This window comes from Oryctolagus cuniculus, chromosome X (assembly GCF_964237555.1).
Source record: "Oryctolagus cuniculus chromosome X, mOryCun1.1, whole genome shotgun sequence".
NCBI classification, from domain to species: Eukaryota; Metazoa; Chordata; class Mammalia; order Lagomorpha; family Leporidae; genus Oryctolagus; species Oryctolagus cuniculus.
The window spans coordinates 131,325,933-131,339,628 of NC_091453.1; the positions used below are offsets into that span (position 1 = coordinate 131,325,933).

Here is a 13,696-nt window from a genome sequence, read left to right on the forward strand (position 1 = left end):
CATTCTTTTTCCGATCTGTAGATGATTCTTAAAGCAGCAAAAAGCCATTCTTCAGGGCATGCAGGGATTATCTGCCAGCGAGGCTTTGGCTCCACACGCACACTCGTGCTCTGCAGGCCTGGTCTGGGGTTGCTTCAGAGCCAAAGACAAACGGCAAAGGCTGTGTTCTGGGGCATCAGGTCACAGGGAGCCAGACTGATGGCAGAGAGCAGCAGATTCAAAGGGCGGCAGGAGCCCAGGCATAGGGATAAGAGAGGTTAGAATATGGCCCCTCTGAGAAGGCACACAACCTCTCCTCAGTTCTTTGCTCCTAAGTGACTCTCAGTGGTGCCACTGCCCACAAAACAAATGGTCTGGCATGGGGGTTGCCCCCTGGTGTGGGACAGGTCTGCCTCCTCCACTAGACCGGGAGCCAATGCAGCTGAGAATGGTTGTGACTGGTATCTCAGCAGGGTGAGAGTGGCAGCACAGTAGGAGCATTTAGCAGGGGATCCCCAAGGCAAGACTTGGTGGCTAAGAGGCTCTTCCCATATGCTGAGGGGAAGCTGGTTACACATGCAGAGGCCTGGCCTCACAGATTTGGAGCTGCATAGGGCCTGTCCTGGATGCAGCCCCACCAGGGACCCCTGCTCTCAGGAAAACCACCCTGCTGGGAGTCCAAGGGACAAGGTGGCAAGGCAGATTCCTGGAAGGAAAGAAGGAAGGAAGGGATTATGGCCCAAGCAGGAGCCCAGCCCTCCCCACATGTGAACCTGAGCACCAGAGACTCCGTCCATCTCCAGGTGTCTGTTTTCCCCATCTGGTCAAGTGTAGAGTGAGGGTTGAGCATTCAGCTATAGTTCCCTCTGGTGGGGGATTCACTGCCTCTGTTGGCTTTTGGGCCTGCTGGCTTTCAGGAACCCACCATCTTTTCTCCCTGTCCTGGGAATACTTCAGCTAGAATGGCTTGGCCAAGTCCTAGGCTCAGCCCTGCAGATCAGAATGGGGGCATTTAGAGCACTCCTCACCACTTCTTTCCAAATAGGCATCTGTCTTCCTCCCCACTGCCTGCAGCAATGTAGCCCCCTCAGCACATGGTCACCACCTGCCACTTCCTGCCTCCACCTTCCAGATCTCCTCAGCCTGTGGCCTCCAAGCCTACTCCACTCAGAGTCAGCATCTGCACCCTCATATCAGTGTCATGCTGGAGGCCTGCTTGTCAAGAACGGGGATGTAGTACCCTGAAGGTGGTACTATTGCCCAAGCTGGGGGGCTGCGGGCGAACTCTGCCATAGCCAGAGACGCTGACCAGTATTGGAGCTGCAACTAGGGGCTAAGGCACAGGAGGACAGGAGAGGATGAAGGAGGGACAGGACTAGGCTCAGGCCAGGCAGGAGTAGAGCTCAATTTGGAGAGAGCTGACAGTCACCAGGGCCTTGTCCTAGACTAAGAGGGGCAGCAGTAGGGGTGGAGGGGGAGGGGAGGAAAGAAAGACTTAAAGCAGACAACAAGGAAACTGAGAATGAGTGGGAGGTCCCCTGGTGTCCCTAGAAAAGAAATATCATTCCAAAGGGATCGTGCTGTGCAGTGTCCTGCTGGGATGAGAGCGCTTGGTGTATCTAGGTCCATGTCACTTGGGCGTGTCTGATGCCCGAGGAAGCTGAAGACGCTGGCAGTGACCTAGAAGCCTAACTGAGGTGACTGGACATAGCCCTGGCAGGGAGTGGGGTTGGAAAGCATCGCTGGAAGATTCTGTTGGGGCAATGAACAGGTGGGCAGGGCAGGGCAGGGCAGTGACCGTTCGAGTCAAACCCGTTTGCAGGCAAGATCAGCTGCAGGGCCTGGCAGGTTGGCAGGGAGGGAGGAGTCGAGGAAAGGCTAGTCTTTTTGGTTGTAGCTGTCATGACAGATCTGGCCTGGGCAGGGACTGAGTCACCTGGGACATTAGAAGAGCTCAAGGCCTGGAGGCAGCCTGGCCCAGGGTAGCCCTCACTGGCTGGCTGTGTCCTTGGACAGCGATCTTGCTCATGCTCCCCAGCAGGCCCATGCTAACTTATGGCTCAGAAGCAAGCTTACCCTTTCCCACTGGTGGCCTTGTGAGAGAAGAACGCCCCTCTTGCTCATCCCTGCATCCGATCCCTTGACGTCTTACCTGTTGAAGTTAGGGGATCTTGATGGGGCAGGGGCTCAGAGGGGCAGTACGGCATGTCCTAGGCCACATAGTGACTATGTTTAGGAGCTCAGATGCCAAGCCAAATCCATGGCTGCCACTAGATGCCCCTCTACACTGGGGTATTCAATATTGGACGCAAGAAAATGTTTGATGGGAAGTGACAGAGATGAACTGAAGTGACTTCATACATAGCATACATAGCACTTCTAAGAATTCCTCTTTCTGATGAACCCCAAAAGAGAAGGATGTGGACAGCTCCCAGAGTCTCAATCACTGCTCTTTCCCTTCCTTCTGCAAGTTCCTCAGACTCCTTGTGCTGATCGCTGTGACCTAGTGATGAATCAGACAGGGCCCTGCCCTTCCCACAGCTCCAGGTCTAGAACAATAAAGGTTGACAGCTACTATGTTAGATAGATGTTCTCTCTGGGAACTAGAGGCATGCACAGAAGGAAGTGGTTAACTCAACTGGGTGGTAGGGGAATACCAGGAGCAAGCACCCCAAGGTGAGAGGAACTGTGATGTGTTCAGAAGCCAGGAGGAGGCCAGTGTGACTGGAATGTGGGACCAAAAGGGGAGAATGACTAGACCTGCAGAGACAGAGAGGCCATCTAAAGGACTTTGGCTTTTCTTCTGAGCAATGGGGAGCCATGAAGAGTTGTGAGCATGGGAGCCATATGATCATACTCACACATGTGAGTTCTTTTTTTTTTTTTCATTTTTTCTTTTTTGACAGGCAGAGTGGACAGTGAGAGAGAGAGACAGAGAGAAAGGTCTTCCTTTGCCGTTGGTTCACCCTCCAATGGCCGCCACAGCCGGCGCACCGCGCTGATCCGATGGCAGGAGCCAGGTACTTCTCCTGGTCTCCCATGGGGTGCAGGGCCCAAGTACTTGGGCCATCCTCCACTGCACTCCCTGGCCACAGCAGAGAGCTGGCCTGGAAGAGGGGCAACCGGGACAGAATCCGGCACCCCGACTGGGACTAGAACCCGGTGTGCCAGCGCCGCAAGGAGGAGGATTAGCCTAGTGAGCCGTCGCGCTGGCCACACATGCGAGCTCTTAAACTGACTTCTGTGTGGACACCGACAGGGAAGGAAGGCAAGACCAGAGGCAGGGAAGCCAGAGGAGGCTGGGCGTGTGGATGGAGAGAAGTGAATGGATTTGAGGGCCCCTGGGACATGGAATTGGCAGGGCTTGATGGAAGAGGGCATGGTGGCCTTGTTCTTATCACCTTGCCAGGCCAACTCTATGCCTTTGCTGGAGCTGTGTTGTCTGTCACCTAAGAGGCTTAGGGATTTCTTGGTGCTCCCTGTATCCTAGCCCAGCGCCTTACACATAGCAAGCGATGAGTAAGTGTGAATGAATGACAGGAAGCAAGCTACATTGCCTCTGGAGCCCTGGTTATGTCCCACTTGCCCAGTCGGCGAGGTGGCCGCGTTTGCTGTGCCTTGGGAGCCCCAGATCCCAGCAGGAAGATCTTCCAGGGTGAAAGTTTTTCCTGTGCTTTCTTCTCCTCCTTCCCTGCCTCCGGGACTTCCTGCATGATCTCAGCCGCCAGCCTCCTCCCCACCCCCCTCCCCGCCCCTGTCTGGGATCTCCATCTGTAAAATGGATCTAGGAACAGTAGTTCTCGACAGAATTAACCCGACAGCATCTGTGGAAGTCGTTGGCCCCGAGCCTGGGCCGGATCGCGTCCGGCGCGGGCAGGGACACAACTAGGCAGCGGGGGCCCTTCACGTGGCAGAGGCGTCCCGGCCTGGGGCCGGCGAGCCCGGAGGAATTTGTCTGGAACTTTTCCACCGAGGCAGAGCCTCCTGGAGCTCGCTCTGGGCTCGGCGAGGGGAGCCCCGGCCTTGATTTCTCCCGCAGCCCCGCGGGGCGGAGCCGGGAAGGGGCGGGCAGGCTGAGGACACTGGCGGGAGAATGTTCGGAATGTGCCAGGCGCATCTACCTACCCCAGGAGAGGGCAGAGGAAGGGGGCCGGCCGAGGGGAGGGGCGAGGGGCGAGGCTCCCGGCGGCCGGAGAAAACCTGTTTGTTCTCCTGCGGGCGGAGCCCAGTCCGCGCCTCCTTACCTCCCTGAGAGCTCCCTGCTGAGCCCCGTGCCCCGCGCCCGCCGCCCCGGCCCGGCCGGGCGCTGCCCACGCGAGGGAGCCCGCACCCCGCACCCACCAGACCCTCCTCTTACCCCACGGACCAGGCACCTGTGCCAGGTAGGACTGTCGAGTCGCCGTCGGACGCGGTCTGGCAGGGAGTCATGGTGGGGGGGGTGGGGAGGTCACCTGGTCTATGCCCAGCTGGGGACAAGTCAGGGCCTCAGTTTCCCCATCCTTAATCTTTAATCTGCTCCAAGCTCCCTGTTGGGCTACCCCAGGAAAGGCAGTGATTTTACTTTTCTGGCTTTCACTGTGAGAGAGAAGCTACTCACAGAGGGAGAGTGGCCCGCTGAGGCAAGTAGCCGCCTTGCTGGCCTGGTCCCTCTGTCCTTGCCCTTTCTGGATTAATCCCTTTAGTAGCAGGCCTGAAGGAATCAGGTAACTTAGATCCTTCGGCTTCCCCAGGTCCACTGTAGAGATGAGAAAATCGAGAAACTGGCTCACCCTGAGGAACCCCTCACTCGTCCTGGAACCTAGCACAGGGGATTCACGGGTGGCTTTGCATCGGGCATGTGTTGGGCATCAAGCAGTTGCTAGGAAGGCCGGGAAAGGGAGCTGCTCATGCTCAGACAGAAGGCGCCGAATCAAGTGTCACTGTGGTGTTATCGCCGGGATCTGCAGTGTGCCAGCTCTGTGGCTGGATTGTTTGGATGGGGGCAGGGGAAGCCAAGAGCCCTGTCCTCTTTGGAAAGGCAGGGTGATACTTTGCCTCAAAGAAAGGCTGAAAGTTCAGGTCCTCCTGTCTGCTCTTCTCCTTTGGAGCTGGAGTCACCTGGGCAGCTCCACTGGTGCATGGGGGACCAGACCACCTCCTACCCAGGGCTGCTGAGGACTCTAGTAAGGTAGGTAGTGCATGTCCCAGGGCTTTGGAGCCTCTGAAGTGCACTAGGAGTTGTGTTCCCACTGAGCCATTTGCAATTGGCCTTGACATTGTGGAAGACTGTGCAGCAGCATCCCAGGACTCCAGCTGGCAGGGGGTCAGGAAGCTCAGCCTACACTCTGTGAACCCTGAGACAGCAGGTCGAGGCCTCTGGCACCTGAACTCAGCCTCGCCTTTGTCACATAGCCCTTTGCATTTCTGCTCAGGACACCTGGCTGGAGGCATAGGCCGTTAGTCCCTAACAGTTGAGGGAGAGCAGGTCTGTATTAGAGAGCCCAGTTCCCTTTCTACTCCCTCCTCCCCAGCTCTTGCAGAGCTGCAGATGGAGGCAGGGGAGGCTCTTCCTTCCCAGGACCTCTACTGCCTCATCTGAAAAACCAAGAGCAGCTGAAAGCCCAGGACACAGATGCACAGATCAGCGGCCGGCTTCCTGGGGGCCTGGGTGCTTGTGTGGTTCCCCTCATCACCTTTGAGTCACTCCAGGAAGGGAAGGAGCACAGTCATCTCACTTGCCCAACCCCCTCCATCTATCAAGTCTCAGCCTCTGGCTAGGGGCTCTGCTCAGCTGCACACAGCAGGTGATCTGTTCCTTTTCACCCTGTGGATGGTCATATGGGTCAGAGAGAGGAGGCACAAGCCCACATAGGGTGCTGCAGCTCTGCATACAAACCTCCGGGGAGCGGGAAAGCACCTGTAGCTGTGAAGCTCAGGGAAGGCTTTCTGGAGGGGTGGGGATGAGAAGCAGGAGCCTGTTGGGTTGCCTGACTCTGCCTCCTCCTGCTCTACCAAAGACCCCACTATGTATGTTGCACCCAGAGGCAGGCAGTGAGTAGTCAAAGAGAAAGCAGCCCCCCGCCCCGCCTCGAGGAGTGGCAGTCTGCCTGAGGACACGGCTAGGCCACTCAGTAAGGAGCTGCCCTCTGAATTGAAATGGTTCACCTCACTTCCTGCTCAGCTAGCTCAAGGCCCGCTTCCAGACAAAGTCCTTCCCATAGGAGGGCAATGAGTCCGGGAACAGCCACCTTACCTCAACCATCCTCGACCTGCCTTATGTGCTCTGCCTTGCTGCCCAGGGTCCCTGCAGCCTCCTGAAATCCAGCGGGGCCCAGCACTGGGCCCAGCATCTGGCTGTGATAGGCATCAGCACCTGTTCCCTGAACTGTCCTCAACTGTATGCCAAGAAACTCCCCCAGTTGTGGCTCAGTGCATTCTGGAAGCTGAAGCCTCCTACTTCCTTCTCCACTCAAGCTTCCACAGGTGACTTAGTCTGGCTCTTGCTTCAAGCCACAGTCCATGAGGTACCAGGTCACGTGTATCATAAGCTTTCCTTCTGCTTGCCGAGCCCCAAGGCTGCTGGTGGCCTGGGACAGGACCAGTGCCAGAGGAAAGCTGCTTCCCAGGGCTCTGGTGCTCTGGGTACCCCAGGCATTAGACCACTATGGTTGAGACAGGAACAAGGGCTGTGCATTTGTCTCCACTGAACCAGCAGAAACCTGGCTAATGCCAGGACAAAGGCAGTGCACTAGGGGACCCACCTGCCTGAAGGTGACGCTCTGGAGAGGTTAGTGTCATCACTACCAAGGCTCACAGAGCTGTCTAGGGACTTGTGAAATGGAGTGGGATGTGAATTATCCACCATCCATCACCATCTCTAGGGTGTGTAGCAGGTGAGGGTGGTTGTCACTACAGTATGGTGGTTAAGAGAACTCATAGGGCAAACTGGGTCCCTACCCCATTCAACCACTACTTAAGTGTACAAACTGCAGCGTGTCCTGCAACTGAAGTCAGGAGCAGCTTCTGCAGGGCCAGAGGCCTGCGGCACTCTTTCAAGGCAGAGTGGCCATGCTGGCAAGGAGTGAGGTGGGGACTGGATTGGGAAGAAGAAGGAAAACACCTGAAAACTCACTGCTAGAGGTCAGCGCTGTGGTGTAGAAGGTTAAGCCTTCATCTGCAGCACTGCCACCCCATAGAGGTGTTGGTTCGAGTCCCAGTGACTCCACTTCCAATCCAGCTCTCTGCTAATGTGTGTGAGAAAGTAGTGGAAGATGGTCCAAGTGCTTGGCCCCTGCACCCTTGTGGGAGACCCAGAAGAAGCTCCTGGCTCCTGGCTTCATCCTGGCCCAGCCCTGGCCATTGTGGCTATCTCAGGAGTGAATCAACAGATGGAAGACCTCTCTCTGTGTCTCTCCTCTCTCTTTCTGTGTAACTTTGCCCTTAAAATAAGTAAATACATTTTTAAAATATTTATTTTAAAAGTGAGAGTTACACAGACAGAGAAGGAGAGGCAGAGAGAAAGAGAGAGGTCTTCCATCTGTTGGTTCACTCCCCAGATGGCAACAACGGCTGGAGCTGCACCAATCCGAAGCCAGGAGCCAGGAGCTTCTCCTGGATCTCCCATGCGAGTGCAGCGGCCCAAGGACTTGGGCCATCTTCTACTGTTTTTCCAGGCCATAGCAGAGAGCTGGATAGGAAGTGGGGCAGCCGGAACTCGAACCAGCACTCATATGGGACGCTGGCAGTACAGGTGATGGCTTTACCCAGTATGCCACAGTGCCAGCCTCACATTAAAAAAAAAAAACTATAGAAAACTCATTGCTAGTGTCCACTGGTGATGCACACAGGGTCTGCCCACAGTGAAGTGAGTTGGTACAGAACACTGAATTCTTATGTCAATTCCTCCATGCCTGCTAAAGTCTGACTCACTTGCTGTTTTGTTTTCACTTTTTATATTTAAGTTTTAAATTGATTTGAAGTGTTCTGAAAAGTTATGAGCATCCTGCAGACAATTGCTGAAGTCTTCCCAGTGTGGACATTCTGCCACATTTCTGATGACTTTTCTTCACTGGTGGCCAGGAGGGATCAGGAGGTATGCAGGCCTGGAGCTGGTCTACTTTTCTAAAGGGAAACAGATACACAGAGAGAGACAGACTTGTTCAAGTCCCATCTGCAGAGCAGGGAGGGAGCCACGTGAAGCATTTGGCCAGTGTTTCCTGCTCACTTTCCCTGTTGGGCACAGAGATGACTGCAAATTGAGAAGGTCTGGACAGGGAAGCAGAAGGGGCAGGTCTGGGCAGAGAAAAGACTGGAAAACGAAAGGACAAGCGGCCCTATGGGTGTCATTCTGCAAGGCAAATGTGCAGACTCAGACTCAGAGGGGAGGAGGCGGGAAGGAATCTGCAGCTTAAGCAGATGTCCCAGGGGAATTTGGCCGCCAGAGGGACCCAGGAGCCCCTTTCAGAAACCATGTCTGGGCTTTTCCTGTGGGGAGCTGCTCACTTCTCATTTGCAGATGGAGCCCAGAGAACTGGGGAGCAGGGAAGTGGGTGGTTCCTTACCCAGTCGTCAATGCCTGCTGAGGGGCCCCTCTTTCTGCACAGCTAATGTCTGGGCTCTGGAGAAGGCTGAGGAGCTCAGGAGCCACACTCTGGGCTGGAGAAAGGATCTGGCCTGTGGGGGCCAGTGGTGGGCTGACCCCCAGCTGTTGCTGGTGGCTGCTGGTGGTCCCGGGCCTCGGCCTCATCTGTGGGCACAAGTCTGGCACTCGGTCGGGGCCCCTCGGTCTGGTCGTTGTGATCGTTGGCTCAGCACGCCACTTTTTGATGACTGGGTCAATTTCCCTGAGAGCTTGATGTGGCGAAGGGTTGCTATGGAGAGGGCCGGCACAAGGATTCCAATCCCAGGGACGGGCATCCCTGGCAAAAATGCTTACATCAGGCAGTGCCGGGTTTAGCCTGAAAAAACAACAAACCCGAAAACCAGGACTTGCTTCACCACTTTTGCCTGAGAGCTCCTACTCATTCTTTCATTCTTTAGGGCCTGAGCCAAGGACGCCTCCTTGGGAAATGCAGTGCTCTCGCGGGGCCTCGCAGGGCTGCTTTCCTCCTCCAGGCTCCTTTCTGTCTCCCCCAGCACCCAGGCTGGCCAGTAGCTTCCCAGAAATGCTTGGTGCAGAAAGGAAAATGTGACTTTGGGCAAATGCTCTCTCCTCTCTGGCCTTCCATATTCTTTTCCAAAACTGGGGACAATGATAGAGGTAAGAGTCAAGCTAAGGGGATTCCAAGCTGAGAAAGAGGGAGAGAGGAAGGCTGCAGAGGCTCTGAGTGGGGAGGAGGTGGAGCTCCGCCTCAGGGCTAGGGAGCAGAGATTTTGTTGGGGAACAGGGTGCGGGGGCGGTTGGGTTTTTTTTTTTTTTTTCCCTTGAGCCTCACTAGTGATCACTGTAAATAGGACAAAAGCAATTAACCTTGGCCAATGCTGGCCAGGGGCAAGTGGAGATGCCTTCCTGTGACTGGCCCTGCTCTGGCCAAGGCTGAATGGGTAGTAGCAGCAAGGGTGTGAGTATTCCGAGGGGGTGAGACAGAGCTGGGCTGAGGATGGCCTCCGTGAACCCTGGGCCCCTTTGCATGGCACTAGCTGCCTTTTCTGCAGATGGGATAGCCTTTTTTGTGTGAGACTGGCTTAAGACCTTGGTTCCCAGGCTTCACAGACAGGTGCTGGTGGGGGAAGAGAAAGCCAGGGCCTGGTGGGAGGCTACTACAGCTGAGGAGCTGACACCCTGATCAGCTCATGCAGATTCCTCTTGTCAGGGGTTCTCTTTAGAGTGAGAGGGCATGGGGGTCCCGCTCTCTCCAGCATGCTGGTTCTACCCAGTCCCCTGTTATCCACAGAGACATCTCCAAGGGCCCTGCCCAGCAGCCCTCATGGCCTTGCATGCTTGTCAACTCAGCATTAGCCTAGTCCTCATGAACACTCCCTCGTGTTCAGCCCTCTGAGAGTTAGGAAATGGGCATAGGGCAGAGCAAGGAGGAATTCTGGGGCTCCAGTAGTGGTAGGTGGCCCTGGCTGCTTTCCCCCCTTCAGGGTTCCAGCTCCCCACTGCCTTGGGAGGGAGCTGTCTTGGCTCAGACGTCTGCCTCCCAGGGCTCCTCCAGCCCTGACGCCGAGAAGTCTGGATTCTGGGGTGTTGAGGGCAGGATGGAGGGGAGGTGAAATCACAGACTTTCATGTAGAAGTCATTTACCTGTAAAGCGCATTTACAAATACCACCCCCCAGGCGCTCTTTTTCCAGATTGCATTTTTTCCCTCTGCAACCCAAGTCTCTTCCAACTGTATTTTTCCACTTGGTGAGCCTCCTTCCAGCTGCCTCCCTGGACTCCAGGCAGAAGCCCCCGGGACTGGAGCATCACTGGCAAGTTGTGTGTGCTCTAGAGAGAGGGGCCCGGCCTGGGGCTCCTGGGACCTGTGTGGTGAGCGGCCAACTGAAGGGCTCGGATGCGATCCAGCTGTTGCTCGGCTGTCACTCTGGCAAGCCTAGCCCTGCCTGAGGTCTCTAAATCACCTTTGAAGGGCCCCTTCCCCCCTGTACTGCTGAAGACCTTGTGGCTCTTAGCATCCACTGCAGAGCCTACTGTATCCCCTTGCTGGAGGAAAGCAACCTGGCTGGTGAAGCAGCCAGCTGCTGAAACTCCAGAGCAAAAGACTGGGAATCAGAACGCCCTGATTCACGAGAGCTGGCCACAGGAGGCTGCTTCAGAAACTGGGGCAGTTCAGCATTCCAGCCCTTTTGGCCCAGTGAATTGGGCTGGCTGCTTGAGTGCTGGCTTGGACAGCTTGGATTTAGACAGTGTATGCCTTGAGAAAGAACTGGACGAGGGCACCTGGGCAGAAGATGGAGGTCGTACTCCCCAACTTAGAGCATTCCCTAGCCCCCTAAACTCCATGTGGTGAGCTGTGCTGTGGAGGCCCCAGTGCCTTTCCCAGCGCAGCCTGTGGAACCTGCCAGCCCGTCACTGTACTTTCTACTGCACTCTCCAGGGAGAAGCTGCACCGCAGCAAAGGCCCAACCCCCACTGGCCAAGGGCACTGTGTGGAGTGTTGTGCAGCAATCATGAGCAGAGGTTGGTCCAGGAGCATTTTGAGATCAGGGCAACCTCAAGGCCACGTCCCCATCTCTGGCTGTCAACAGGTTGAGTTGGACCAGCACAGAAGGCTGCAGGGACTCCACTCAAGGAAACTGCCCAGCCTTGGGTTCTTGTAAGGAACAGGTGAACAGTTGGGGGTCTCCCTTTCAAAATTTGCTTTTCCGTTGGTGGGAAACCAAGGCCCCATGGGAGACAAAGGATTTGCCCAGCATGGCAGAGCTGGGATGAGAATGTAGTCTCTTTCCCACAGTCTGTCTGCCTTCTCTGAGACCCCTGGCAGTGCACAGCTGAGAGATCAGCCAGGTCCATCCACCTGTAAGAACAAGTTTCATGGAGACAGGGCTAAGATCCCTGTCTTTGCTAATTCTTTCATGACCAGATGGGAGTGCTCAGGTTTCTGCTGAAAAAGAACTGATCCTCAGCTACATTCTGGGCCTGTGCTTCTGTCAGGGCCCTTGGCTATAGAGCCACATGCAGGCAGAGCTTTCTTAAAACATGGCCTAAGGTTAGCCTGGCAATGAGCTCCTGCAATGGGCAGCTTCAGCATTGATGGCTTCATCCATATGTCACTCACCACGTCTGTATTTGCTTATTGGGCTCAGTTCACCTCTGGGAATAAAGCCCTTGCCCAGCAGCAGAACACACACAATCTCCATCATTTTTTCCCTCTAGCTGTATCTCATTCACATGCACCAATGTTTGGTGCTCCTGGAAAGTGAGACCAAAAGCTGTTTTGCTCCTCTTTTATCCCAGTGCCTCTTCCTGGAATCCAGCACCTCTCTGCTGAGTTTCAGAGCCATCCTCTTCCCCTGACTCCTAGGATGAGAAAAGGCAAATACCCTGCCTGCTGTCTCCCTTCCCAGAACCATCTCTTGCCACAGAAAAGCCACACTGGGGGTTGTGGCTGGGCTGGGCCTATGTAGGAAGGCCTCGCTTCTTCACTGCCTCCCTCAGTGTTCTCTCCAGGTTCCTGGAAGAGGTCAGCCAGAAGGAAGGATGCTGTAGTCTTGGAGTGGGCTGCCATGGGGGCTTGGTCTGGAGGAGGATGGCCCCTCTGTTGGGCCAGCTGATCTTTCTCCATGGACACACCTTCCTTCTCTCCCATGGCTTTCTCTTGCTTCCATGATTAGTGCAATGTGACCAAGAATGGGATTAGGCTGTGTCCCTGAGCTAACAGCCGTGAGATTTGCAGTTTCCTCTGGGAGGTGCCTCCCATGGGGAGTCAGGCAACAGGGCAGTTCTAGAAAACTTTCTCTGAGTTGGTCCTGGAGGCAGAGCACATCCTTGTGGAGCAACAGGGTGTCCCCATCTCTGTCTCCTCATGAACCAGCTGAGCAGCTGTGGCATTGCTGCTGATCTCACTGCTCCCACCAGCCTGCTGTAATCTGCGTGCAGCAGCTCCCCACCCCCAGGTCAGCTCCTACTCTTATTCCAGTTGCTGACAGCCTCTGACGACACCAGGATTTCTGTGGTCAGGATCACAGGCTCCCTGAAGCTACCTCATTGGCTCCTCATTTCTGTCTATCCAATTAGGGCCAAGGGCCCCTTCCCTTGAAGGTTATTGGACAGCCTTGAGAGGCCACAGTAGCCCAGAGGAAGGTGGAGAGGGAGCATGCCCATTGACATTCTGAGGCCATCTGAATTCTGGGAGGGTTTGTCCTCATCTCCCTGACAGCACTGCCAGGGAGACTTCTCCTGATTGCCCTGTTTGCCAACTCTTGGCCCAGTCTGCTCCAAGAGCCATCTGCAGGCTGATAGAAGAGAAAGAAAAAATGAGATGAAGGGCCCAGAGGGTGGGCTGGGGGTGCCTTCCCAGTGCCTGAGGTGGTCTGGCCTGCTTAGAAGGACTTGGACTTGGGGCTGTGTTTTCCTGAGACAGGCTGGTATTGTCTGAACGCAGGACTTTGTTCAGAATTGGCCCAGGGAGGGATACTGTGTATTGGAGCCATATCTAGTGAGGCTCCAAGGGTGTGCCATGAGGGACATCTCAGGTGGAAGGAGTCAGGTAAACCCACTGTTCCACTAGCAGCCCAGACCATGCCCTAAGTGGTGTGATATGGCAGCTCTCCAAGAGCCAGAAGTCTTTTTTCCAATCAAAGTAGAAATGGGGCCATGGTGCTGACAGGGCCACAGAGATGCCATCCTGGTCAGAAATGTACTCTTTGGGCCATTTGGGAAATGAAGATACCAACCAGCATCAGGATACCCACATTGTGGAATGGAAAATCCCAGGCAGAGGCACACACTCTAGTTTGGGAGTATTTTGGTACACAAGGAGTCTTAGACACAGAAAATGAGAAGAGGCGCCGAGCTGTGAGCAGAGGCCTCAGCCCAGAGAGCAGTGTTTGCTCTCAGAGTGGGCAGCCTTTTTGCCTTATTAGGGCTAATGGGACAGGGTGGCCTGGTAGGCTTTACAAGAAGCTCACATTCTCAGAGAAAGAAGACTGGAAAGCCTGGACAGGCAGGAGGTCCTTAGCCCCACTCCCAAAAGGAGCTACCTGTGGAATATTTGCTCTCCGTTTTCCCCACATGTCCCAGAAGTTTCTCTCTTTCTGCTGCTTGTACTTTTTCTGGATCTTGAATCTCAGGCA

At 55.2% G+C, this 13,696-nt stretch overlaps 1 protein-coding gene across 19 annotated transcripts in view; it reads left to right on the forward strand.

The window, feature by feature from the left end:
* The first annotated feature begins 3,977 nt into the window (after positions 1-3,977).
* The window catches only part of ZNF185 (zinc finger protein 185 with LIM domain), a 65,923-nt gene continuing 56,204 nt past the window's right edge, over positions 3,978-13,696 (forward strand). For 9 of the 19 annotated variants that reach the window (XM_070067399.1, XM_070067403.1, XM_070067404.1 and 6 more), the window contains exon 1: positions 8,028-8,050. The gene's annotated coding sequence lies outside the window, so the exon portion shown is untranslated. Of the gene's footprint in view, positions 4,362-8,010; positions 8,051-13,696 lie in introns of those variants that run through there. The other 10 variants (XM_070067411.1, XM_070067413.1, XM_070067417.1 and 7 more) reach the window with 6 other exon arrangements.